The 25,850-nt window shown below is 44.3% G+C and overlaps 1 long non-coding RNA gene and 1 pseudogene across 1 annotated transcript in view; one reads left to right on the forward strand and one right to left on the reverse strand.

Annotated features, from left to right (window-relative positions):
• The window catches only part of LOC146192286 (uncharacterized), a 38,226-nt gene extending 14,703 nt beyond the window's left edge, over positions 1-23,523 (reverse strand). The window contains exons 1-2 of the long non-coding RNA XR_014706389.1: positions 23,390-23,523; positions 23,247-23,299 (exon numbers count right to left, since the gene is read on the reverse strand). This is a non-coding gene — a long non-coding RNA (uncharacterized LOC146192286). The remainder of the gene's footprint in view (positions 1-23,246; positions 23,300-23,389) is intronic.
• Positions 10,937-14,559, forward strand: LOC146192287 (uncharacterized; annotated as a pseudogene).
• Positions 23,524-25,850: the final 2,327 nt, after the last annotated feature.

A 25,850-nucleotide genomic window follows, 5' to 3' on the forward strand; every position in this document is an offset into this window, starting at 1 on the left:
AAAAATGGTTTTATACAAATAACAGCGGACGAAAACTGGAATTATTATGTAATATAGACATAGAACACGCAGATATACAGGATGACGTAAATATAAACGAAATATAATTTTGGAACGTGTTATATAAATGTAAAAAAAGAGGAAAGCAATTCATTTTGTGATAAGTATTTCTTATCAATGAAAAACGATTAGCGTGATAGAAGAAAAGTACGAAAACTACGCTTGAAAGCATGAATATTAGATGATTGCTTTATACTGAATGGTGAGGAATTCAACAAAAATGAGGCAAATAAATTAACTATGAATTTGCCGTAATTACGTCCAGGTTTTTGGTAGTAAAAATTGTTTTGGTATGAAAAGCGAGTAAGACTACGTTGCAGAACTAGGTACTATTAATTATTGAAATGGGAAGTGATCCATTCTTGGATTTATAATATGGATGCAAATAGAATAATGAAACCTGGATGAGACTCCTATGATGTTATAAGCTTGCAGTAAGGGCGCAGACCTGCACAAATGCCTGTTAGACGTAATGATGCGTATGGCTGGATTTTGTGTGTGTTATAGCGGGGCTATGTGCGTTCTAAGAAGAAATGGAATAGTTAGCATGATTATAGATGAACGCATAGTAGGGTGAAATGAGTGTGTGTAAATTAAACCAGTTTCTCATCTTAATGGGCACCATTATGCCGTATGCTGTTTTCCTTATATGTCTGTTAAATTTTAAATGGCAATCAAGATCTATGCTAATAAAAATCGCGTGATCAATGCCAAAGAGTATTTGAGAGTTTAGAGAAATGTGTAGAGATGCAAGATATATTTGTGAGGAGATGAAAAGATGGCAAAGCTAGATTTGAAGGCATTACTACTAAGCATGTTATTTGGACACCAGGTTGCTGAGCTTGCTGCATAGGTATTCGGTTTATATGTTGCATAATCTATCTGTGTGTCAGAAGCTAGTATGGTAGTATCATCGGCGTATAATATACAATAAGAAGATTTAAGGCAAAGAATGTAAATGAGAAAGAGAAGTGGTGCAAGGATGGAACCCTGGTTCCAACCTTGAACGCCAACATTAGTAGTCGCCGCTGTAGAGTAAGTAGAAGAGATGCAAACTGATTAGATTCGGTTAAGTAGGTAGCTGCGGATAAATGTTAGTTAAACCAGCAAGAAAGCATTCGCAATGTAAAGAGTATTACGATGAATATGTATGAAGAAGAAATGAACAAAGGTAAATGGGGTACGCCTCAGTTCGCAGATGAGCCAACGTTTCGACAAGTGGACTTGTCGACAAGACAAGTCCACTTGTCGAAACGTTGGCTGATCTGCGAACTGAGGCGTACCCCATTTACCCTTGTTCAGTTCTTCTTCATACCGTGAAAACCATCTTCTTCCTGTCGTTCTACCACGATGAATATGTGTATCTCTTTGGAACTACTTTATTGAAGCCGTTGTAGGAGTCCTGTTTAAGAATGAGTTGATCCCTTTCTATTATTTTTAAGAATCACTACCAGCTTGGTTTATTTCAGATTAATATTTATTCCTAGCACTTTTGAGCAGCCTTGCGAGTAAATTGCTGTAAAGTTTATATCGTGTCATACATTAATATTAAATGGCTATTTGTTAGTCTTTTTATACAGGGTATCCCTTTTCCGTGGACATTTTTAGTGACCGCACGGTTAACCATGGGTTGCAAGGGTTGGAATATATTTTCTTGTAATATATCACTGTTCTAGACATTGTATCAAAAGCTTTAGGAAATGTAGCAGTGACTTCTTCAAAAGCAGTCTCAGGGTCATGTATCAAAGTAATTGGTAGCCAATCTGTGCTGGCAATTGTTTCAGGAAATAGAGAGGAATTGAAGCGTTTCTTGGTAACCTGCACGAGAACATCAACAGGGATAGATGTTATTGGCACAAAAATAGGGTGATGATGAGTTGTGTCTAGTTCGACTACACTATCATCGGAGGAAGTAATGAATTTGAAAGTGAACTGTTTCTGTTATTAGGGCATCTTGTTGGTACGTTTAATACTCATTCGAAGCCATGACCATTGATGCAGTTATTGTATTCATAATATGAAGGCCGTGAAGGAACTGGAAGGTTCATGCTAATGTCACCCATGATAATGACATTTTGTTTTGCTTCAGTGATAGCTTATATAAAATTTAGTCTATTGCCATGCAGATGAAGGTAATCGATATAAGCAACAGATGAACATTTTCCTTGAATCCTGTGAAAAAAACGATTTACCAAGCTTAATCCATACAGCTCACAACTAGACGTACTGACTGACAAGTCCGAGCATCCGAGATAATGAAACTTAGATGATATGAAAATGGCAACATCATCGTGGTTACTATTTCCTCGATGAGAGCATTCAGCTGAGTAAGACGAAAAAATGTGTAAGGTTTGGTCACTTGAGCTTAGCCATGTTTCACTGATACAGATAATCGAAAAATTGTGATGAATGGACAATAGGAAACTGGAAATGATATCGGAATGTTTTCGAAGGCTACGTACATTAAATTGAATAAATGAACGGCACGGAATAGAAAGAAAAGCTTCAAGCTGATAAAAAGAAAAGTATGCCGTCGCTGCAACAAAGAAAGACGAATACTTAGCACGAATGAGCAAATATATGAAAAAAAATGGAAAGATCAGATTCACTAGAGATACGGAACACGTCACGGTCGTTAGTTTGGTGCGCTTGGATACGGAAATTGTCGGCCCATAGAAAATTCCACTTCTTTTTATTCTTGAGCTTTAGGGCTTTTGCAAACAGCTTTTTGATATCTGGCGAGAGATGATCATTAACAAAAACTGGGTTCTTGTCTTCTCTTCGAAAGCTAAGACTGCTAGTGTCCAGTCTGGCCTTTAGTGCTCTTCTCACAAACTCGCTCCTGTGTGACCGGGAGTAGAAACGTGCTATGATAATTTGTTTGCTCGATTTTGGTGGTACACGATGAACGATCTCTAGGCCAGAGGCCAAAGCAGGGTACTCAATTTTTTCACCATTTGCCGATAGAATGGCCGTGCAGCCTCGCTTTGTGTGTAAAGCACTACCTTGATCTCAACGTTGTTGAATCGAGATATTGATCGAGAGTTCGGAGAGCATCATTCTCAGCTTTTAGTGCTTTTTTCGATGCAGCGAGATAAATCTGCCGGTCACGCATATCTTCAGCCAGTTTGTAAAAAAAAAAAAAAGCCCACAGCTATACAGACTGCGTGCAGCCACAAAACAATTGGAACGCCTGACAAGACACTGTGCGTAACCCTTAAAATTCATGCAGCTCACTAAGAAAGCAAGCGTATACATATAGGCTAGAAGCGTTGTTTACATTTTTGTGGTTTAATGTTCTTAGTATCATCCTGATGATAAGAACAAAAAAAACCTTAAACTACAAACACTATTGTACCCCCACCAGGCTCCCCTTCGATCACCGCTTCACTCTCTCTACTATATTATCCTCTTTAAGGGAAAGTACACGTATCGTCATTCCCCCGTGCACTTCCTTCCTTCCTCATAAGTATATATTGGAGGAGTTATTCTTTACATGGACAAGGACCGGGGCTTTCCTTACCTCATCAGTTGTGCATAGACAGGGCTCTGAAAAACACATAGGACTTGCAACCTGCTCGAAGTGTTCCACACCTGATGTTCACCACCTGCTGTAGACTTGTGCAGGTGCAAGGGCGTCACCGATTCTGCAGGAAGTGGGACTAACGCCTACAAGGGAAGATGATTTTCTCTAGTGGCTGACTGACAACGGGCCAGAGGAGGAGCCTACAGCGGTTCCCGCAAGATAGTGGTTTGTAGATTTCAATAAGTATACCTTACGGTAAGGTTGCGATATAAAAACCAGAAACCTGCACCCTTACCCTTAATTTGCATCGAGGTGAAGGGTAAGGGAGACGGGCTCATCTCGCTGAGCAGGCCGTCGCCGCACCTTGGTCGGCAGTGCTGATATTTTGTTTACATCTTCAGCGGCGGAATTGAAATTGAATGGCCTTTTATATTTTATTTTTTTAGGAGATACGCGCCTTCTACTTGAGAAGCGGCGCAAACGACCCCGCAGGAGACTCCAGAGGTAGGATCCCATTCTGACAAAGGACAATTTAGTAACATTGTCGCCCAGAATAACTAATGGTTGCCTAATCAGTAACTCAGCTTACAAGGGTATAAAGATGTGCAGTACCGACTGGTGCATTCTCTTCATCTGAAACTGCAGCCTAATACCTTGTACAGCTGTCTTGAATATTTTGCGCATTTTTCTACACATCAAGACGAGCACTATTATGCAGCTGCAGTCAGGAATACGCGCCTCTCAAGGAGAAAGATTCTTTTCCCAGCGCGTTTGAAGACCTAATTCAAAATGAAGTGCTAAAAAAGGACTTGCTACAGCCTAAAAAGACATAGACATTCAGAACCCTCGAACATGCAGGAACGTTAACCGTTTGCGACAAGCACCAACGTAGAAAAAAGCCTTTCCAGCAGTAGTGCTGCTTCTTGTGGTCGTGCTGTGCGTAGAAAGCTAATTAAATGCGCCTCACGGGGCTTTTGAGTAGTCACTTCTACAGAGAGGAAGACACCCTGAATAAGTTGGTGGAACGATCACTTGCAAATCATACTTCGCGTCGAGTGACGACGAAACGTCTCACCGTGATAAATGAATGACGGAGGCAAATCTCCGCAATGAGGAGCACACAGCGCATGGAAAGCACCGCAAGATGCATATTGTCTTACGAGGCGAAGGACTATTTTGCAGTAAATACCTGCATATCGACGAACCCTGCTTTTTGGCGCGCCTCACGAAGGGGCGTTCGCTACCAGGACTTTTTAGATAACAGTCTTGAACGACCGCACCGGACCGAGTGACAGGGCATAAAAACTGTAGGAGGCTATGGAAAAGCAATGGGCAGAACACACGGCATAAATTTAGGCGGAGTTGACATAAAGTCGTCACACAAAAAATAATCATAAAACAGAGTATGAAGAACTAAGAGCGAGCAGCCCTAGGTAGCTGCCACTTTTGTGATCCTTATGCTGCTCATAGAAATGAGCACTGGTATCTCAATTGGCTGCTCTAGTGCCCATTCTACTTTCTGTCCAAGCGTAGTGTGTAGCGGTTGAGCGCAGGCAGATGGTACGTTTTCGTACTTTTTGAGGAGCACGCAGGAGATAAAATGCTAGAAAAATTGCATCGATTGCTTCTTAACCACCTCTCCAGCTGAACGAAACGCATTTGACCTACTAGTAAATATTTAAGCCAGCACGCAATAATGCAATCAGTTCCATAGCAATGTTAAAGATTCTGTGAGCTCTCCACGGATCTTCTTTCATTTGTACATACCATGATCTTCTTCTTCCTCTTATACATACCTTCATCATCATCCCGCGGCGCCGGCTCTGGCGCGCGCTTGGGTTTTCTCCATCAGATTAAACGCTGACACGGCATACCTTGCCTTGCCTTCACGACCTTGCCGCCTGGACCTGGCCTTCTTTCACAAGTGGTGGAGGTGAAATTTGATCCCCTTGCTGCCTTGTGTCCTGCCTCTCGCTGGAGCTACGTTCCGGTCGCCGTTTAACAACTACCATCGTCATGTCAACCGAGAGCCGGGGATGTACTCATCGCACCATCTCATCGCCATCTTGCACGTGGAATCACCTTCCCATCAAGTCTTGTACGATTCCGCAGCAGCTCAGCGATTGTAGCTGCCACGAACACTTCCCGTGAATCCCTCGTGCTGACTAAAGGAGCTTCCCTGCCATGCATAGTGGATGCTCACCCTATATCCATGATGGTGCTCACTGCCGCGCTACCTCCGCAACGTGATTCATCGCAAGTCTCTCTTTCCATGCTGTCGAAGACAATCAATCCGAACCTCATGCCACCCCAACGACAAGAATTGCTGCAATTGCTTCAAACCTACCAAGCCATTTTTGATGCCACTTCCCCACCACTGGGAAGGACTAGTGTTGCACATCACCGCATCCTTACCGAAGGTAACTCAATTGTACGCCGACGACCTTATCGAGTTTCTCTCTCGGAAAGAAAAGTAATTGAAGAAAATGTCAATGACATGCTCCGTCGCGATATTATTCGACCATCAACAAGCCCATGGTCCTCCCCAGTACTATTAGTTAAAATGAAGGACGGATCGGTACGATTTTGTGTTGATTATCGCGCACTCAACAAAATTACCCGCAAAGACGTCTACCCGGTGCCGCGTATTGATGATGCCCTTGACTCTCTCCAAGGTGCCGAATATTTCTCGACATTGGACCTCCGCTCAGGTTATTAGCAAATACCTATGCATGAGGACGACGAAGAAAAAACCGCTTTCGCAACTCCCGACGGACTTTACGAGTTTAATGTTATGCCCTTCGGCCTTTGTAACGCACCCGCAACATTTGAAAGAATGACCGATACTGTACTTCGTGGTCTCAAATGGAGAACCTGTTTATGTTACTTGAATGACATTGTTGTCTTTTCGTCAACTTTTACTGACCATCTCACGCGCCTGAATGAAGTCCTCACGTGTCTTGCTTCAGCGGGCCTTCAGCTCAACACCAAGAAGTGCCACTTTACAGAGAAGGAAATTAAAATATTAGGACATCTGGTTACCCATGACGGCATTCGCCCAGACCCTGAAAAAATACCCGCGGTCTTGAACTTTCCTCGTCCGCAACGGACTACAGATCTGCGCAGTTTCCTCGGCCTGGCGTCCTATTTCCAGCGATTTATAAGACATTTTGCAACTATTGCTGCGCCACTTCATGAACTACTTAAAGCGCGCAGCCCTTTCGCGTGGACTGAACAGTGCAACACTGCTTTACCGACCTAAAGCACGCCCTCACATCAGATCCAGTTCTTGGCCACTTCAGCGACAGCGCTCCTACCATCCTGCACACTGATGCCAGTGGTCACGGTCTTGGCGCTGTACTTCTGCAGCGCGATGCAACTTCACGTCAGAAAGTGATTGCCTTCGCCAGTCGGGCTATGACTCCAGCTGAGAAAAACTACACCATTACCGAGCAGGAATGTCTCGCCGTCGTCTGGGCTGTTCAAAAGTTTCGCCCTTACCTATATGGTCGGCATTTCACAGTTGTGACCGATCACCATGCTCTTTGCTGGTTATCTTCGCTGAAAAATTTGACAGGCAGACTTGGCCGCTGGATTCTACGCCTGCAAGAATACCATTTCGACGTCGTTTATAAATCGGGCCGCCAACACCAAGACGCCGACGCTCTTGCTCGCTGCCTGGTTTCGGAATCAGCCTGCTGTTTTTCTTCACAATGCATTTCCACCTCTGACCACAGCCGATCATCGCTTCCACTGACGCATATTAAGGTAGTTTCTTTTGACGACCCTGAGAACAAGCACGCTCTCCGCTCACAGCAATTAGCTGATGCCTACTGTCGGCCCATCATCGACCGCCTTATCGGCGCTTCGAGCCCACCCAACAATAGGCTTCGCCGACAGCTTCGCAATTTCAAGCTTGAAGATGGCATACTACGCCGCTACGTGTATTATCCTGATGGAACTCGTTGGCTCCCAGTCGTACCGCGTGTGCTTCGCCCACGTATACTAGCGGCTTTCCACGATGACGCTACTGCAGGTCACCTTGGTTTTAACAAAACATACGACCGCGCAAAAAGACGATTATTTTGGCCTGGCCTGTCTACCACCGTAGCTAAATACGTTGCTTCCTGCCACCTGTGCCAACGTCGCAAGCGGCCGACTTCTTCCCCCGCTGGTCGTCGACAGCCCCTTCTCTGTCCCGCCACACCATTCGACGTAGTCGGCATCGACTTATATGGTCCCCTACCTCTCTCCAGTGGTGGTAACCATTGAATTATAACAGCTGTCGACCACCTTACACGTTATGCTGAGACGGCCCCTGTACCGACTGGTTCCGCTGAAGAGGTAGCTAATTTCTTTTTGCGGTCAATTGTATTGCGTCATGGCGCTCCTCGGGTGCTTCTAAGTGACTGCGGGACGGCCTTCTTATCGACAGTCGTATCCGAAGTTCTTCGTGGGTCATCGACCCTCCATAAGACAACCTCAAGCTACCATCCCCAGACTAACGGTCTGACTGAGCGATTTCACCGCACCCTATCGGATATGCTATCCATGTACATCGCACCGGATCATCGAAATTGGGATACTGTTCTACCATTCGTCGCATTCGCCTATAATACTGCAGTACAGCGGACTACCGGTTACTCCCCATTTTTCCTCGTTTTCGGCCGTCCTCCCACTACAATCCTCGACACTTCCTTCTTCTCTACGCCCGACTGCTCCTCATCATTATCAGCTCAGTTCTTATTCCGTGTGGCCAGATGCCGTCATCTTGCCCGCCTAAACACAGAAGCGCGCCAGCAAGATCGCAAGAGTCGCTACGATTCGAAGCATCGCGTCGTCTCTTTTCGTCCTGGTGACGAAGTACTGCTCTATACACCACTGCGCACCCCTGGCCTTAGTGATAAATTTCAGCACCGCTATCTTGGTCCCTACAAGGTAATCAACCAAACTTCCCCAGTAAACTACCAAGTCACACCTGTTGATCCCCCAGCTGACCGACGCCACCGTGGAACTGAAATTGTTCATGTCTCTCGCTTGAAGCCGTTTGTGCGCCGCGGTACATCGGTTGGTTAGGAGCGGCCAGGCTGGCCGCTTCCGCCCCCCGGGCAGATTGTGTGAGCTCTCCACGGATCTTCTTTCATTTGTACATACCATGATCTTCTTCTTCCTCTTGTACATACCTTCATCATCGTCCCGCGGCGCCGGCTCTGGCGCGCGCTTGGGTTTTCTCCATCAGATTAAACGCTGACACGGCATACCTTGCCTTGCCTTCACGACCTTGTCGTCTGGACCTGGCCTTCTTTCACAATATCAACAACCTCAAGAGCGGCACAGGACAGCTAAAAGGTGCTTTTCATTTCTTCAGCTACTGCGTTCTTGTTATTTTAAATCTTTTGGTAAGTTTGCTCAAATCAATGTGTCTCCGTAGAAGCAAGGATGAAAACATTGACCTCTTGGAAAATCAGCTCTTTGTAAGTATGATAGGTGACCTCTTATCTCCAGCGATCGCACAAGGGTTATGACCGATATAGCACATTTTTAGAGTCACAACCTACAGTACCCCACTCAGATCTGTATACGTATCCTACACGATAGTAGATCGTGCGTCTGCCTAGTTAGGCAGGGCTGCAAGAGTTCTTATAACAGCGCGAAATAGATTGGAGAACAGAAAAACACCACAACATTGATCTGGTTCAGTCTTTGTGTTGCTTCTTGACTATTAAGTATATTTTGACTTCGCCATCCTGACATTCCGAAGTGGTACTGCTTCGGCGCATGAGCGTTTATTATAAAAGCTTCCTTATATTTTCCTGGACATGGGTATTTTCCTGGCATCAGGGATACGTTCATCACTAATTGTTGTATTGTATTCGTAGATGTATTTTGCGTTAAAGTAAACGTCGAAATTAAAGTGGCATCTGTTTGTTGAATTTAGCATTCGTAAGCTGAAATATGTTAAATTAAAAAAAAATAATTTCTTAGGTGCTGTCTTCAGTTACTCCGAATGATTCACATAATACAACATCCAAGTATATGTTAAGGCTTCGTATATCAGTATGGTTTTATGATGCAAACAGAGGCTGTTTTTATTCGATAAAAAGTATTATACTTATATAATAGTAACTGATCTCTTATTGTTTGGATTTTTGACGTTAGAAATTTTGGGCTTGCTCAAGTTTCTTTACGTAATCTAAGCGGCCCTCTACCGTTTCGGGGCAGATATCAAGCCAATTAAGGCCCATCAATGCTACGCATGAAACCAAGGCCGGAACTTGAAAAAAGCTGTTTATGGTTCCTATACGTTTAGAAAAGTGCAGATGTGCTTTAAAGGGCAACTTCGGTGGTTATTTCATCATTTTGTGTTTTTAGTTGAATTAAATTCCTCGGCATGTCCAGACTCCAACACAAAAAATCCGTTTTTCGAAATTCCAATTACAAGTATTTTTAAAAAAGAAAAAGGCAAATCGAAACCGAAACTGTTTTCACGGCCAGACATGATGTCCTGGTTGACAAAATGGTGACGTCACACTTAGTTTTACAAAAACACTCGTACGTGCGTTGGATGGTGAAAATAAAGTAATGAAATCATGACGCACTGCATAAAATGACTGAGGTAGTTCAATATAAGCCTCGAAAATTCATAATCACGCGAGAAGTGGACAGTAACACTGGTATGTATGCTGTTGTGAATTCAGAGACTCAGTGTTGCCCGCAGAAATACTCTCAACTTAAGCCATGAAAACGGCATATTTGAAAGCCGTGTTGCGCGTGAACGGATTATCGTACGGCGCCCAAATTTTGTAGAATGCGTCAGGACAGAGAGGAGAACTTATGATGAAATATTTACTAGAATTTCAAATGTCGAAAAACCTCCGGAGTTGACTTTTAAAATGCCCCTATGCAAAATACCAAGATTGACAATCAGCTCAGTAATGCCTCTTGAGAGGCCAAACTACTAAGTAAGATACTATGTTCTTAAAACAAACAGTGAGAATGAGTGAATATGATTTTCTATCTGATATTTCAATTTGCCACTGTCACATAGGTGATGACAAGAAACCGGTGCGCACACTACTGCAAGATTAAGATATTCAATCAAGCGGTGACTTATAGATTCTTCTAGGAGTGAATGACCTTGACACTGTTGGAATGAAAAAAGTAGCATAAAAGGCGATAAATTGCAATTTGATATAGCGGCATTCCTGCACTGCGCGTTGAGGGTGAGGTTGTTATACGAAGTTGGGCCGACGTCTGCAGCCGTTGTTCAACACATGCTAGGCTGTGAGTTTCTTTCCTTCAAATGTACTGGCCAACTTGTTCTGTGGCTTATTCCGGTAATTACCAGTAATGGCCGTGCTGGTAATTACGTCATACAAAGGCGTCGGCAGGCAGCTAGCAATAACCTTGCCTGTGAAGTATGGCGGCTTGATAATGACTTCCGCCTCAGGCACTTCGATGTTAGAACCATCCGCTAAACGTAAGGATGCTCGTTCGCCAGTGTACGCAGCCTCGGGCACCAGAGCCTGAAGCACCACGATGCTATTAGATCCACTATCACGCAGCATCGACACTGCTTGTCCGAACACTTCTTCCTGTTCCTCCGGCATGCTGGTATTCATTGGAGTTGGACTAAGAGCCGAATCTTCCCCTCGAACATCTCGGCATGTTCTTCCCTGCTGACGACCAGGGCAAGAATCTCGAGCTGATGTGCAGGCAAGCAGATGTCTCCAGGTCATTTGAACTTCTGCTTCTACAGAACTGAGCTTCATGCCCTGATCAGCGACATAATGTGCAATATGGGGGCTTCGGTTCTGCACGGCAATCCGTCGATCTATGTCCGACCTTCTCGCTGGTGAAGCATCGAATTCGAGTCTTTGGGTTTGGGACTGCCTCCTCCGGTTTCTCTGAAATTCTGCTCAGCTCTATCTTTAAAAGCGGGGAGGTTATTCTGTCGCTGAGCCTCAAAAAAGTGATCGGCGGCCTCATCAATCTCGTCCACCGTTTTGCAATCACGCTCTCGCAAGAAGAGAACTAAACGATGGTGGCAGCTGTTCAAAAACTGCTCGGCCACTATCATGTTCCGAACCACTTCAAATGTGCGACCTTGGGCTCGCATCTCAACCCAGCGGTCGAAAAAAACTTAACAGCCGCGTGGCGTACAGGGAAGCTGTCTCGCCATCTTACGGCTTGCTTCCACGAAACGTTTCTCTATAGCCCTCAGCCGTAAAGCGGAATCTCCAAAGGAACGCAAGTTTCGCGACCACGTAATGCACTGAGTCCTCATGAGAGAGTCGTCCAAAAACTCTGAGAACTTCTCCACCAAGGCACAGGCTCAAAGCTGTGGCACATTTCTCTTTCGGCCAGCCCTGGCTAATGACGACGTGTTCAAAACGCTTCAAATACGCGTCCAAATCGTCCCTTTCCTCATTAAGCAGTGGCATCAATCCACGAGGACTTATTGGGAAAGCCGGAGCCGGTACGGCATCGTACTCAGCACTTCCAATACTAGGAAAGGTTTCTCCCAATTCCGCAAGTCGTACTTGTAGCTGAAAATTCCTGCTTTCTTGCTCCAAGCGCTGCTTCGCTCTTTCATGCTCTGCAGCTTTGCAGTGATCGGCGGGGCTCTGTCAAGCATTACAGTAGACGCAGCCCCGAAGGCTTTTGCCTTATAGCTGTAAAGGGGTATATATAGCGCCTCAAGAATTTTTTTTTTGGGTTATTGTCAGGTGCTCAATCCAGAAAGTTGTAGTTTACAGATGTATCGTAATCAGTATGAGAGAATAGAGACAGAAATTAAGAGATCAGTAGTTAAGGTGGGAGGCCACTTTCAAAAGTTATCTTTATGCAAAAAAAAAACATTTTTTTACGTAATTCAGATACATTTTGCAGAACCAATGGCTCTATCATGAACCGTTTGGTAGTTACAACCAGTTTTTTAATGCTTATTCTGTAATTTTGAAACTGAAAGTACTTTGCATCGGTTTGTGAAACTTCTAATGCTTTTGTGTATTATTATCATTCGCTATATTTTTAAGGTTTTGATATCTGGTACATTAACTGCATTCTAAAAATTATTTATGAATTTATTATTATTTTTAGTTTATTTAAAGCGGCCAGAAGGGGGTTGACTGACGCTTGAATTTGTTGTTTAATTTCACCTGTGCTTTGATTATGCACTGTTTAAATAGCAAAGCAGCGATTTATAACTTTAACAGGTGTTGAGTTAGAGCATTCAGAACATTCACACATTATTTCGTTAAGTATGGCCAAGTCCCCAGCTCAGAGAAGGCGGGAACTTGAGTTTGCTGGGAATATACACACTACGCAGCATCCGTCTTCTCTGCCATCAGATGCGGGTATTTCGACGAGTGCGAAGAAGCTTGGGAACATTGCAAAAACATTTGAAGCCCTCCTATAAATTCTATACTCCAAGGAAACATGATCGTTGACATAGACGTCCTTTCTTATGTGTTTTCCTTGCTGGAATGTCTTAAATGCACGAATACAGCACTCACGCTCGAAGAATGTGCTCCACAAGGTGCATGCTCTGCTTGTGCAGCGCTGTGTGTGGAGTGTGACTTGGAGCATTCATTTGACAAATCGAAACATGTTGTACGTGCAAGCTAGAACAATGTTCGACTGATCTACGCAATGTACTAGTTAGGTATGCAGATGCGTCAACATTCTGCAAGCTGATGAACATGCCTCTTCCTTAGCGACATTCGGCCTACTACAGGGTATTGTCTCTGCACTCAGCAGTGACTGGAACAGTAGCGCAGGAGTCGGTGTTTAATGCTATTGCAGAAGTTCGTCGTGTGGTGGAGCGTGATGAGTACGTTGTTTTAGGCGATGGAACATTGCAGTAGAGTAGACATTGTTCTTTGAACGGGTGTGTATCAGGAATTTCGTTTGAAACAGGAAAATTTATTGATGTTGACGCTCTTTCAAGCATATGTAAGGCTTGCAAAACAAAAAGCAAGCGTAGCCCAAAACGTGTTTTATTCCAGGAGGGGAAGGCAAGTCACACTTTCTGCCCTGCAAACCATACCGGTAGCGCAGGTATTGTGGAGGCGGTTGACCTGTATAGGATGTGCTTAAGAAGTCGCAAGAAACAAGAGGCTGATATAAGCAGTGTTAATCGATTACGTCACCCGGACTAGGACTACTACGGTTACGGCGATGCCACTGTAAAGGATGTGTATGGAGATAACAGCGTCTAGAAGCTTTAATTCATTCGACGTGTACCAAAGTGTGTTGGCTGCCACCTGAGAAATCTTAAGAAAGCAGTGCGTAGACTTGGCGGTGAGGGAACGTTTACGCAAGCCACTATTGATCGCCTGAAAAATACTGTGGGATTGCCATAAAAGCTAATGTGGGAAACCTTTTGCCAATAAAAAAAGCGACCCTGGCCACCTTATTTCACTGCTGTTCTACTGACCAGCAAGCAAGGCTTGGCCTGTGCCATTTCGATCGAGCAGCTGGTGGCGGTAAAAATGAGTTGAAGCACTTGGCGAATGGGTGTTCGTTCTCAAAGGAGGGCTTCCAAATGATGTACTGAACCGGATAAAAGCTGTGTACAGTGATCTGTGTTCAGATGAGCTCCAAGCAAAGTGCCTACATGGCAAAACGCAAAACGCAGATGAGTGTTTCAACGGGCTGATATGGCAGCTGATTCTCAAGGAGGTGTACGTAATCTTTCGTCCCATTCTGTTTGACTTGTATGATACTGCAGCATACTTCAATAAATAATGGCAGTGGAATCACCCTCAATATACTGAGCAAGGCTGCTATTGAACCGGAGTACTAGGAAACAAGAGCTTGCATCGCAAGGAACCACCAGCGAATGCTGACGGTTGCACGCAAAAACTGACGCAACAAAATGGGCTGGGAAGAAATAAAGCGCAGCGACACGAATAAAAGGGTCTGGTGGAACTCAAGAGGGACCCAGCTATGAGAATGATGCATTTTAAGGTGATCGAGAGCCTTTAATGGCTTACTCACGGCCATCACGCTGTCCATGCGGCCACGCGAAGTGTATTTCTTCGCGAGATTCCGCGGGATACCGCTAGACTATGAGGTCATCATCTGTGAGGTCATTGCCCAGTCTACCATGCGCGATAGTTAAAATGAAAGAAATAGCCGGTGGTTTAGCCTTTGTCAACCCTGGAGGGAAGCAAAACCCTCATGTACATGGCCAACCTTGGATGAAACACGTTGTGCGCTTCTCCAAACGTAAAACGCGTTCTTCATCGGTTTCTCCGGCATGCCGCCTTTTGAGGGCCTCATTCCGAAGTGTCTTCTTCACGTTCCGACGAACTACTCTAGCAGGGTGTTCGTCCTCCCCCATCTCACGCAGTGCTGTAAACTAGGCAGCTGACCAGGGGCTCCTATTTATGCACGTCATCATGATCATCATCAGCCTGACTATATCCACTCCAGGGCGAAGGCCTCTCCCATATTTCTCCACTTAACCCGGTTCTGTGCTAGCTGCATCCACTTGACCCCCGCGAACTTTTTAACCTCATCCGCCCACCTAACTTTCTGCCGCCCCTGCTACGCTTTCCTTCTCTTGGAATCCAGTTCTTCGCACTACATGTCCTGCCCATGCCCATTTCTTGTTCTGAATTTCCACTAGAATGTCGGTAACTTGAGTTATTTCTCTGACCCACTCTGCACGCTTCCTATCTCTTAATGTTACCCCTACCATTTTTCGTTCCATACCCCTCTGGGTTGTCCTCAACTTAAGTAGAACTCTCTTGGTTAGCCTCCGCGTTTCAGCCCCATAGGTGAGTACAGGTAAGATGGAACGGTTGTATACTTTCCTCTTGAGCGATACCGGTAAGCTGCTAGTCAAAATCTGCGAGTGCTTGCCAAATGCGCTCCATCCCAATCTTATTCTTCTTGTTATTTTCTTTTCATGGTCCGGATCTGCGGTTACTACCTGTCCTAAGTAGACATAATAGCCAACTACTTCCAGTACTTCGCTACCCAATGTAAGCTGCTGTTCCTTCCCGAGGTCGTTGAACATTACCTTAGTCTTCTGCATATTGATTTTCAAGCCTACCTCTCTACTTTTCCTGTCTAGGTCATCAGTCATTATTTGCAGTTCATCCCCCGAGTTGCTTAGCAAGGCAATGTCATCAGCAAATCGCAGATTACTGAGGTATTCTCCATCTATCCTTATCCCTAACTGCTCCCATTCCAGTCTCCTCTAAGCAAGCTGTGAATAGTACTGGGGAGATTGTGTCTCCTTGCCTAACACGTTTTTTATGGGACTTTTGTTACTTTCTTTATGCCGAACTGTGGTTGCTGTGCAACCACTATATCTATCTGCCAGCACTTTCACGTATGGCTCGTCTACCCGCTGATTTCGTAATGCCTGGATCACCGCCGATGTTTCAACTGAGTCAAATGCTTTTTCGTAATCAATGAATGCTATGTATAAAGGCTGATTATATTTCGAGCATTTTTCTATCACCTGATTGATGGTATGGATATGATCGATAGTAGAGTACCGTTTCCGAAAACCTGCTCGATCCTTTGCTTGATTGCAGTCTAAGGTTGCCCTGATTCTATTAGCGATTACCTTAGTAAATGGCTTATACGTAACAGACAGTAAGCTGATTGGTTTGTAATTTTTAAAGTCCTTAGAGTCTCATTTCTAATGAAAGTGGATAATGTTTGCAGTCTTCCATGGTTCCGGTACCGTCGATGACACCAGGCACTGCGTATACAGGGTGGCCAGTTTTTCTAGCACGATATCCCCCCCGTCCTTTAGCAAATCTGTAGTTATCTGATCCTCTCCAGCTGATTTCGCCCTTTTCATAGTTTCTAATCCTTTCTCGACCTCGTCCTTTGTTACTGGTGGAACGTCTGACGGTTTTTCCCTGCCGCCAATCTCATTACGGTCCTGACTACTTTGGCTGCTGTAGAGATCTGTATAGAACTCCTCGGCTACTTTGACTATCTTGTGCATATTCGTGATGACGTTGCCCGCCTTGTCCCTTGTCGCATACATCTGGTTTTTGCCTATGCCCAATTTCTTCTTTGCCGCTTTAAGGCTTCCCCCGTTCTTTACAGCATGCTCAATTTTCTCTATATTATACTTCCTTATATCAGCCACCTTGCGCTTATTGATTTGCTTTGATATCTCGGCGAATTCGATCTGGTCTGTTCGATTGGAAGCTTTCATACTCTGGCGTTTCTTAATCAAATCTTTGGTCTCCTTAGACAGCTTACCGGTATCCTCTCTAAGTATCCTACCGCCTACGTCTACCGCACACTCAGTAATGATATCTCTGAAACTATTGTTCATTGCTTCTAGGGTAATGTCGCCATCCTCGGTTAGAGCTGAATATCTATTCGGTAGCGAGATCTTGAATTCTTCTGCCCTCCACCTCACCGCTAATTTGTTGATGGGTTTCTTTCTTACTAGTCTGTTGCGTTCCTTCTTCAAATTTAGGCTAATTCGGGACCTCACCATCCTGTGGTCACTGCATCGCACTTTCCCGATTACCTCTACATTTTGCACAATGGCGGGGGTTGAACACATTATGAAGTCAATTTCATTTTTAGTCTCCCCGTTAGGACTTTTCCATGTCCATTTCCGGTTCATCCGTTCGCTGAAGAAGGTATAAAATGATTCTTAAGTTATTGCGCTATGCACACTCAACTAGTAACTCCCCCCTGTTATTCCTAGAACCAATGCCATAGTCACCTACTGCCTGGTCTCCTGCATGGTTTTTCCCTACCTTGGCATTGAAGTCGCCCATTAGTACAGTATACTGCGTCTTTATTTTTCGCATTGCCGGTTCTACATCTTCGTAGAAGCTTTCAACTGCCTGGTCATCACAACTACCTGTAGGTGCATAATCCTTTACAACCTTCAGTTTATACCGCTTATTAGGCCTGATTACGATGACTGCCACCCTCTCATTAATACTATAGAATTCATCTATATCACCCGCTATATACTTATTGACAAGGAAACCTACTCCTAGTTGTAGCCTCTCTGGTAAGCCTCGATAACACAGTACATGCCCATCCTTCAGTACAGTATATGTCTCATTCGGCCTGCTAACCTCACTAAGACCTATGACATCCCATTTCATACCTTCTAGTTCCTCTAACAGCACTGCTAAGCTAGCTTCACTAGCTAGGGTTCTAACGTTGAACGTTGCCAGGGTTAGTTTCCAATGGCGGCCTGTCCAGCGGAGCCAGAAGTTCTTAGCACCCCCTGCTGCGTCACAGGTCTGACCGCCGTCGTGGTAAGTTGTTCCGCAGACGCTGGTGACTGAGGGCCGGGATTTTATGGAGCTTATCATGAGAGGTTGTGGCCAATTACTGCACCAGGGTGGCCAAATCCTGTTCTGGTGAGGGTGTGCGCTGCCGGAGGTGTTCACCGGCATCAGGTCGCACCCCGAACCTGTTTATGCAATTCCATCGACACGCGGAATTTCGTTTTTAAATCCGGTGAAGAATTGCGCGGCACCGGGATTTGCACCCCGGTCCTCTTGCATGCGGGGCGGATGTTCTACCACTACGCCACCGCTGCGGTCTTTATGCACGTGTCGCCGCTCTAATGCCCTCTACTTCCACTCACACCCATGTCATCTCACGTAACTTTGCCCTTGATAGTGGTCACAGGACACTTTGTGGTATACGTGACCACGCCCCAATGTCACATGAAGACCACTAGGTGGCGAAGGGTGGCTGTTCCTGGCCCTACGGGGCTTGTACGGTAGGTCAATGTCGCTAGCAGTGGGGGCTAGCCAGCCACCGAATGATTATTTGTTGTAGGCCGTCATTGCACCCGCCACCACTTAGGTGGTGGACGACGGCTGTTGCGGCGCGCGTCTTTCTCTCCCCCTTTTTTTCTCATTCTTCTCTACTTTTTCTCTTCTCTCCGCACGAGTCAGCGGTGGTGACTCAGCTACAGAGCCAGTAGCAGGCCCGTGCATTTTGTTCCTTTTTCCTACAATCAGGACAACCTCAACCAGGTCATGTGCCTTGACCTTGGCAATGGTCCCGGGGGGCTACTTGTTGGCATACGTGTCTATGCCCCAAAGTCATATGGCGACCACCAGGCGTCACACAAAAGTCTGAGCTCTAAACCTGCCTCAAAGTAGTGAAGCTTTCGCTTCAATAAATAAGTACCTGTATCCACCGGGAAACGAACCTCCATTCATTGGATCCCCAGCCGAGCGCTTTAACCAACTGCACCATGCCCGGGATCGTGAAGCGAACATCATAATTCTCCTTGACTACCGTAAGGATGATAGCGGAATTCCGCAAGTGACAGATACTACGTCTTTCCTTTCTTGTAAACGAATAATAGAAAGCCGGTGAACTTTTAAACCGTTCCATGAACTACTGGTTGTGTTCGACAATGGGCGCGCGATGTACCGTATACAGATGCGTGCGCTTGTTTAAAAATTTATATTTTTAAACCTCGGCTTAAGCAACTAGGACACCAAGATATAACGTGCATGTGAGCATATAAAGACAATGGGCGCGCGATGTACCGTGTGCACCTTCAACGCTTAGGCTTTCGCATTTCTCGAGTCTAGATTTCTTAGTGCCCTCGGAGTTTAAGAGCTGTATATGTTCGTTTTCATACCCGTAACGAGTTTTTAAATCATTATGCTTTCCTCAAAGCAAGATTTTCCTCCACCTCTTCTTACGCACTCTGACAACTTGTTTCTGAATGAATATTTTGAATGCAATTTTGGCCACTGATTTCTCATATACAGATGTTTGCAATAAACTAGGTTGAATGAAATCTATTTAGAGTGATTTAATTTACAGCTTAATGTTTGCAAAACTTGGGTGAATTCCGATTATTTTTATCACTTAGTTAAGTTTTTTTAATGGTTACTTTTTGAACATTCATTACATTTTTTCTAGTTCATTGCACAGGTCACCCATTGAACTACGTAATTGGTAAAGCTTTCCTGAATTTAGCCTTCCAGTTGTTAATTATTATTGCTGGCGCGAATAGCAACTGTAACATAGTTTTGAGAAAAATTAACTCGCCAAAAACAAATTGAACTATTAGTTGTATTTAATTATTTGAAAAGTTCAGCAAAGTATACTTAATTAGAAAAAAAAACATTATTATAGCCCTGTCTGCCAATTTAAAAAGATTTCCGGTTGTTGCCTCCCACCTTCGATTAGCGAAACGCTTATAGTTGAATATGGATGCGCTAGTGTCGCCGCAATAGAAGCTATTTACGCTTTGGTGTTGTATACTTTTAGGCTTAGCTCATGTGCTCATTGGCATTATCTTCTACTTCCTACTTATTATCTTTCCAGAATAAAATGATTGCATTACTATTCCACAATTCAACACGACATATTTAAAAGCACTCATCGTCCTATGATCTCTATGATATCGGTGGTCGTTGGTGGCCTGTGTAAGTTATAACTGGCCCCTAATTTGCACGTGTTTGGAGCGAAGTGGACGAACATCTTGAAGAGCAGCAGGTTTGCCTGTGGCATAAAGGAGCTTCCCTACCTCATTTCAACGAAGGTCTCTAAACATCACGGGTATCCTAGGCGAGTGAAACCAGCTGAGCAGTGCTATGTCTCCAGCTGAGAACTGAACCCCCTTGTGCATATGAACTCCCAATAAGACACGCTGAAACCCCATACAGGCATGCTCTAAGGCTTTAATGTAAGTGAGGCTTTGTATTGAATATAATTTAATTTACCACTCATCTGTATGGTTTCCATGGAAACAAAAACCGCTTTGTGGAGCTTTAGAGGCTGGAAAAAGCATTGCACAGCAGCGGCGTCGATACAACGACAATATAAACAGCACATGACCAAAATATACAAAATGGGCAACAAAGCATATGGTGTAAATTACCGGGTTATTTCGGAAAATATGGGAGAGCCTTTTACTTGCAGAAGGTTTGACAACGCAGATAATTATGATGAATGACAGCATAAAATACCAAATACAGTGCGAAATGCAGTTATGTGATGACAACTATATTTACTAAATTGACAGACGGCCAATAAACGCAAGTACCAAGGTGGCACACATGAACTGTACAGCCAGTGATACACACTTCTAAAGTAAGTGCTGACGGCAGTAAAATGGTGTAAAAATCTCAGCCCGCAAATCTAGGGGAAATTGTATCGAAATGCCGTTAGCATCTGGAAGCTATAGACAGCCGGTTAAAGGCGCTTTTTACCGACAAGCATCGCAGTGGCTCGCTTAGATGCGGAGCTCTACTTCTCACCTAAAGGCTTCACCACGATGACATTTCCGTGGGTGGCATTTTAGTGCGATAACGTTAGTTCACACAGTCAAATCTAATAATCTACACTGTAGCTTTCGTGTGACGTGCGCAGGCAAAAAAAAAGAAAGAAAACAAATTAGGCCGAAGCTAGACCCTCCTAAGACTAAGCAACCAAAACGAAAGCGGCGGCACGTTTTGTTCAACCAGCTTCTCTTGGTCTCTGCGAGGCAGCCTCTCGACGAGATACATCCACTGGATGATCCGTTCGGTCTGTCGTCTACGAAACGTCTGAGACGCAGACAGTTCACAAGAGTCTCGTCTATATCATCCATATCGAGTGGTGCCGTTAAATTGTTGAGAGCTGTTGCGATCCGTTTGCGGCGGCTAAGAGGCAGCGGTAGCTATCTAGATAGATAGTGCGCCACGGCTGTAGCGTTGCTGCATTTGGGTGACGTTATTGTTGTCATGCGAGTGTGCAGAGGCAAGCGAGTGGTTACTCGGTTTCGAGGGCGGCGCCGTCGCTGGCGGCTGCGGCGCATGAGTGATGTCATAACTTCCACGTGGTTTTTCCTCGGTTCAAGGACAAACATGCGCACACGGCGAAGAGGCTACGGAGGGAAGTAGTAAGGGCTGTCGCTTTTACAATCCATCGTAGCGAATTAGAACCCAGCAATTACCTGTGGGAAGCCAGCACAGAACTTCGTAACTATTTTTTTCAACATGTCATTGACAATAGGGAAACAGTCTGCTAGATGTATGGCTATGTGTTGTTTATCATGAAAGTATAGCCTCAAATAACCACGATGTGAAATACGACGCATGTGGTAAACAAAGCTTTAAATAAAGGCAATAAAGAGCATCTTATTAAGAGTGAGTGCCGCCCCGGTTCGAACTAGGCTTGTACATATCGTTCTCTTTAACACTCATTTTATTGAAGTTTTTTTTTTTTTGCGCAGACAAGGTATTCATAATTTTGGTCATTCAAGCACGTTTTAAATATGGCCCAAATAGAAAAAGTATCTTTAAGGGCTCATCAACAAATGGCAGTACACCCAAGCACCATAGCGAATGTTGTGTCAATATAATTTTTGCCATGTCTTTTACAGGAGCAGGAGCGCTCGCGCTAGGCCCGCTAACTTCTTCCTTGTCGTCCGTAACAATATTATCTTCGAACAATATTGAGAGAGATTTTAATAAATACTACAATGGTCAGTTGTTTCTTTGAAGTCAAAATGGCGGAAATTTAACATAGACACATAAGTCCCTATTTTTTTCTAACAAGGTTGTAAAAGGCAAAGTCTCCGCGTGTAGCTTTCAAAAAAAAAAAAGTAATTTTCGCACTTTCTTGAGTAATCATGCCCACATACACGAATGTACACTAAGAGGTATACAGGTGCAAGGATATGAAATCCATGTACAAACGCTTCCTCTAAGATGGAAACAGAAGCTCTGCGGAGAAACGAACAAGTAGGAATCGATCAGAACAGCGACATATACATCATGCATTGCACCCCATAAACATAAATGGTGAGAAACGTTACAAGACAGTAATTTTTATGATGAAGCACAAACCAAATTTTCTTGCAGTAATCATATAGTAGTTGAAGAGAAGTTCCACGGAAAAGACATGCAACGTGAAATTGTCTTTCGCGTAATCGCGGAGGAAACCAACGCTGTCAGCGTTTGCATGTCGGAAAAGATTATTATGCATCAGAGAGTGAAAAAAGCGATCCTCTACAAGAGAACCGAACACTATAAATACACTCAATGTAGACATGCACGGTTAATTTTTTCGAGTGATCAACTAATTAAGGGACTGAAAAGGGAGAAATTGCTGATGGTGTACGATGCGACCGCTATAGCAATCTGTAGCTGATTTTCTTCGCTTGCCTCCAAATTTATATTTTTAAACCTCAGCTTAAGCAACTAGGACACCAAGGTATAACGTGCATGTGAGCATAAAAAGATGTTTGACAAAGCTGCAAATTCTAGTAGAAAGCAGTGAACGATTAGACAGAGGTATGAAAAAATCTAGAACTCTGCAGCATTGCCACCCGGGATCGTTCACCTTCTTTTCTATGCCGTGCAGCTCAGTAGCAAAGGGAGAGCATAGTGCCGATAGTAACAGCACTGTAAAAACCCAACGCTTGAACGCTTGTCGGAAATCATGCCCTGAGATGTAAAGGGTTAAACTTCTGTGGAATATAAAAGCATGCAGGAAAAAAAAAAACAGTCAATATATACATGAAGTATCGAAGATATGTACTCTTTGTGCATCGCCATGGTGACGTCTTTACGGCAGAGGAAATATTTTTAGGTAGTGCCTACTCGAGCACTTCCGAATAGCAAATAATAAATTTCCCCCTGCAAATTATGATGGCTTGAAGTTATTTTAAAAAAACCCTCACCGTAAGAATAAGCAGCAGGAGGGTATTCTTTCTCCACGCCATAATTAAGACAACTGGAAAGAGAACAATTCTCGTTTTTATAAATATGCGTACGTGAATTGGTAAAACGTTTTGTAATAATCTTAAGCCTTAACAATACCAACAGCAATGCCCGCTTGCTCTGCAAGCTGAGATATTACAGTCTCACTGATTGGCAACGACGTAGAGACCAGAACAATGCAGCGGCGATCACTTCTGGGCGTCAGTCGTATCTTCGAAAAAGTAAATGTCTTGCATGGCCCTTCAGACCACTCATTATAGTCCCATGAAAAGGCTTTTAGAACGCAGTTACGTTCTCGGTTCAGACTAAATACACGCAATTGGACGGATCACAAGGGCGCAAATATTCCCGCACAGAGAAAACGAAAACATAAAGAACTGTCTCCCTTGCCGTTAAAGTACACTGGGTTTGTAGAACGCTCTAAGCAGAAATGCACTGAAAGGAGAGGGGAAAAGGGAGGAGTAAGAAAAGCTCAGCACAGTTTTCGTCTTCTAAAACTTGCACTTTAAAGGAATAAATAAGTGAAGGTTGTTGACACTGGAGCCTCAAGAGTCCAACTGAGACAGAGCTGAAAACAAAATCCAAAAATGTTCGTATAAACGACTATGAAAAAAAAGTGGGCACACCCCAAGATAGAGCACTGCAACTGCGCTTCATATCATACTTGACGAAAACTGTATTGTATTATATTTCACTGCTGTAAACGAAAGAACCTCGTAAAATGAAACAAATTTCACGTTATCGCATTTAAAACAAGCTGTATAAAGATTAGAAAAGAACAAAAAACACTTGCGCTCGGGCCGCTAGTGCTTGAGAATAGTGCTTGATCGTGGAGAGGTTCATGGCTCTTTCATCTGAACAAGAAGTTCACAGAATATAAGCACATTTGCTTATGCTGTAAAATTTTAAATGTTGCTTGAAATTCTCTTAAAATGGCAGGCAGGACAGGGCTTTGCCCAAAGGGTGAAACACTTGTGAGAAGGATTTTGCAAATCACGAACCTTTCACATGCAGGTCACCCAAGTAAAAAATCTTTCGTCCTTAACTTGCTTTAAAGAAGCACTGAACGAATGTTCATCGAGGTCAATGAAAGCCGATGATAAATAGGCAGACACCCATTATCATCCTGCAGATATTTTCAAGCTAACGTAGGTAGCATCAAAGATATCACCGAGTGACAACCACAGCGTGTTTTACCTCGACTGGCGTACCCGGGCTAAACGAGAAACATAAGGAGAGGAGGCCAGTACTGCGCTTCACTAATGATTCCGTAATAAAATTGATCCAGCTCACCTGGGCGTTCTTCTGCCGCTTTCCCTTCCCGCAAGAGTTGACACCAAATGAGTGAAAGTAGGAAAGCCGCACCTAGCCTTTTTCGCCAGTCCCTTTTGAGTGAATGACCGCGTCTTCTCCGGGATGTCGCGCTTACCTTATGTACTAGATTGAAATGCAGTATTTGCCCGAAAGACCAGCGTCAGCAGTCAGGGCGAGGCGCGGGAATGGCACATTTAAAAATTGCTCGTAAATTATCGCCTCATTTCTAGGAATTTGTATTTCACCTTCAAGCTTATAGGCAATGCACAATGCAACCTCAATGCAACCAATGTAATACACAATGCAACCATGAAAATGTTTTTAGCTTTTCTCGGCATGTCTAAGTGCTATTAAATTAACAACCTAACCAATTACCAGTAAAAAACTGGCTAGATATATGATGTACGCAGATCTCATTACTATTAAGGGCAAAATGGGCTGAAGAAAACTGAAGGGACATCACGGAGAGAGAGAAAGAGAGAGAGAAAACTTTTAATTAATAATCAGTAAGAATTCGCAGGAGCTGGGGGGTCGGTGCCCCTAGTCCAGGGCTCCGCTGGCAGCAGCTGACTTGCGGACTAGCTGGATAATCCAGGCTTGCTGGTCCAGGTTGTCGCTGGTCAGGGCCGCCTCCCACTGCTCGTGTGTCGGGCATGGCACTAGTAACGTTGGGTCAGGTTTGTCCTGGCATTCCCAAGAGATGTGATACAGTGTGGGGCTTGCACCGCACCAAGGACAGTAACTCGTGTATTTTGTTGGGCTTATCTTATTTAAAATGTGAAGATTAGGGAATGTGTTTGTATTTTTCTCCAGTCCATAGCGTCCGAGGAAGGAAGTTGTTTGTGTGGTGGTGAGAAAATTCTTCTTTCTAATCGTAGGTGTTCCAGCCTGTCGCCGTAGGGTCCTAGGAGAGGGGTGGGGATTCGCCCGGTTTGTGAGAGCTCGGGCTAGATCATTCGCTACCTCATTTCCTTCTAGGCCTTCGTGTCCAGGTGTCCATGTAATTGTGTGCGTCTGGGAGATGGAACGTAATATTCTTACGGACTTGTTCTCAAACAGAGCACGGAGGAAGAAAGAAGGAGGAGGAAGAAGTGTGCGCGCCCGTTCGACCTTTGTCCTGTGGCACCTGTGTCGTTCCCGCTGGCCGTGTGTACCTAGCATACTGAACCGACTAGAACGTCTCAGTCGCGACGCTCAGGGCGTAACAATATTGCACACGCTCTTCTGTGAAGTTTTCCGGCCAGGTAGTC

This window comes from Amblyomma maculatum, chromosome 4, assembly GCF_055883805.1.
Source record: "Amblyomma maculatum isolate TAMU_Amacu chromosome 4, ASM5588380v1, whole genome shotgun sequence".
Classification (NCBI taxonomy): domain Eukaryota; kingdom Metazoa; phylum Arthropoda; class Arachnida; order Ixodida; family Ixodidae; genus Amblyomma; species Amblyomma maculatum.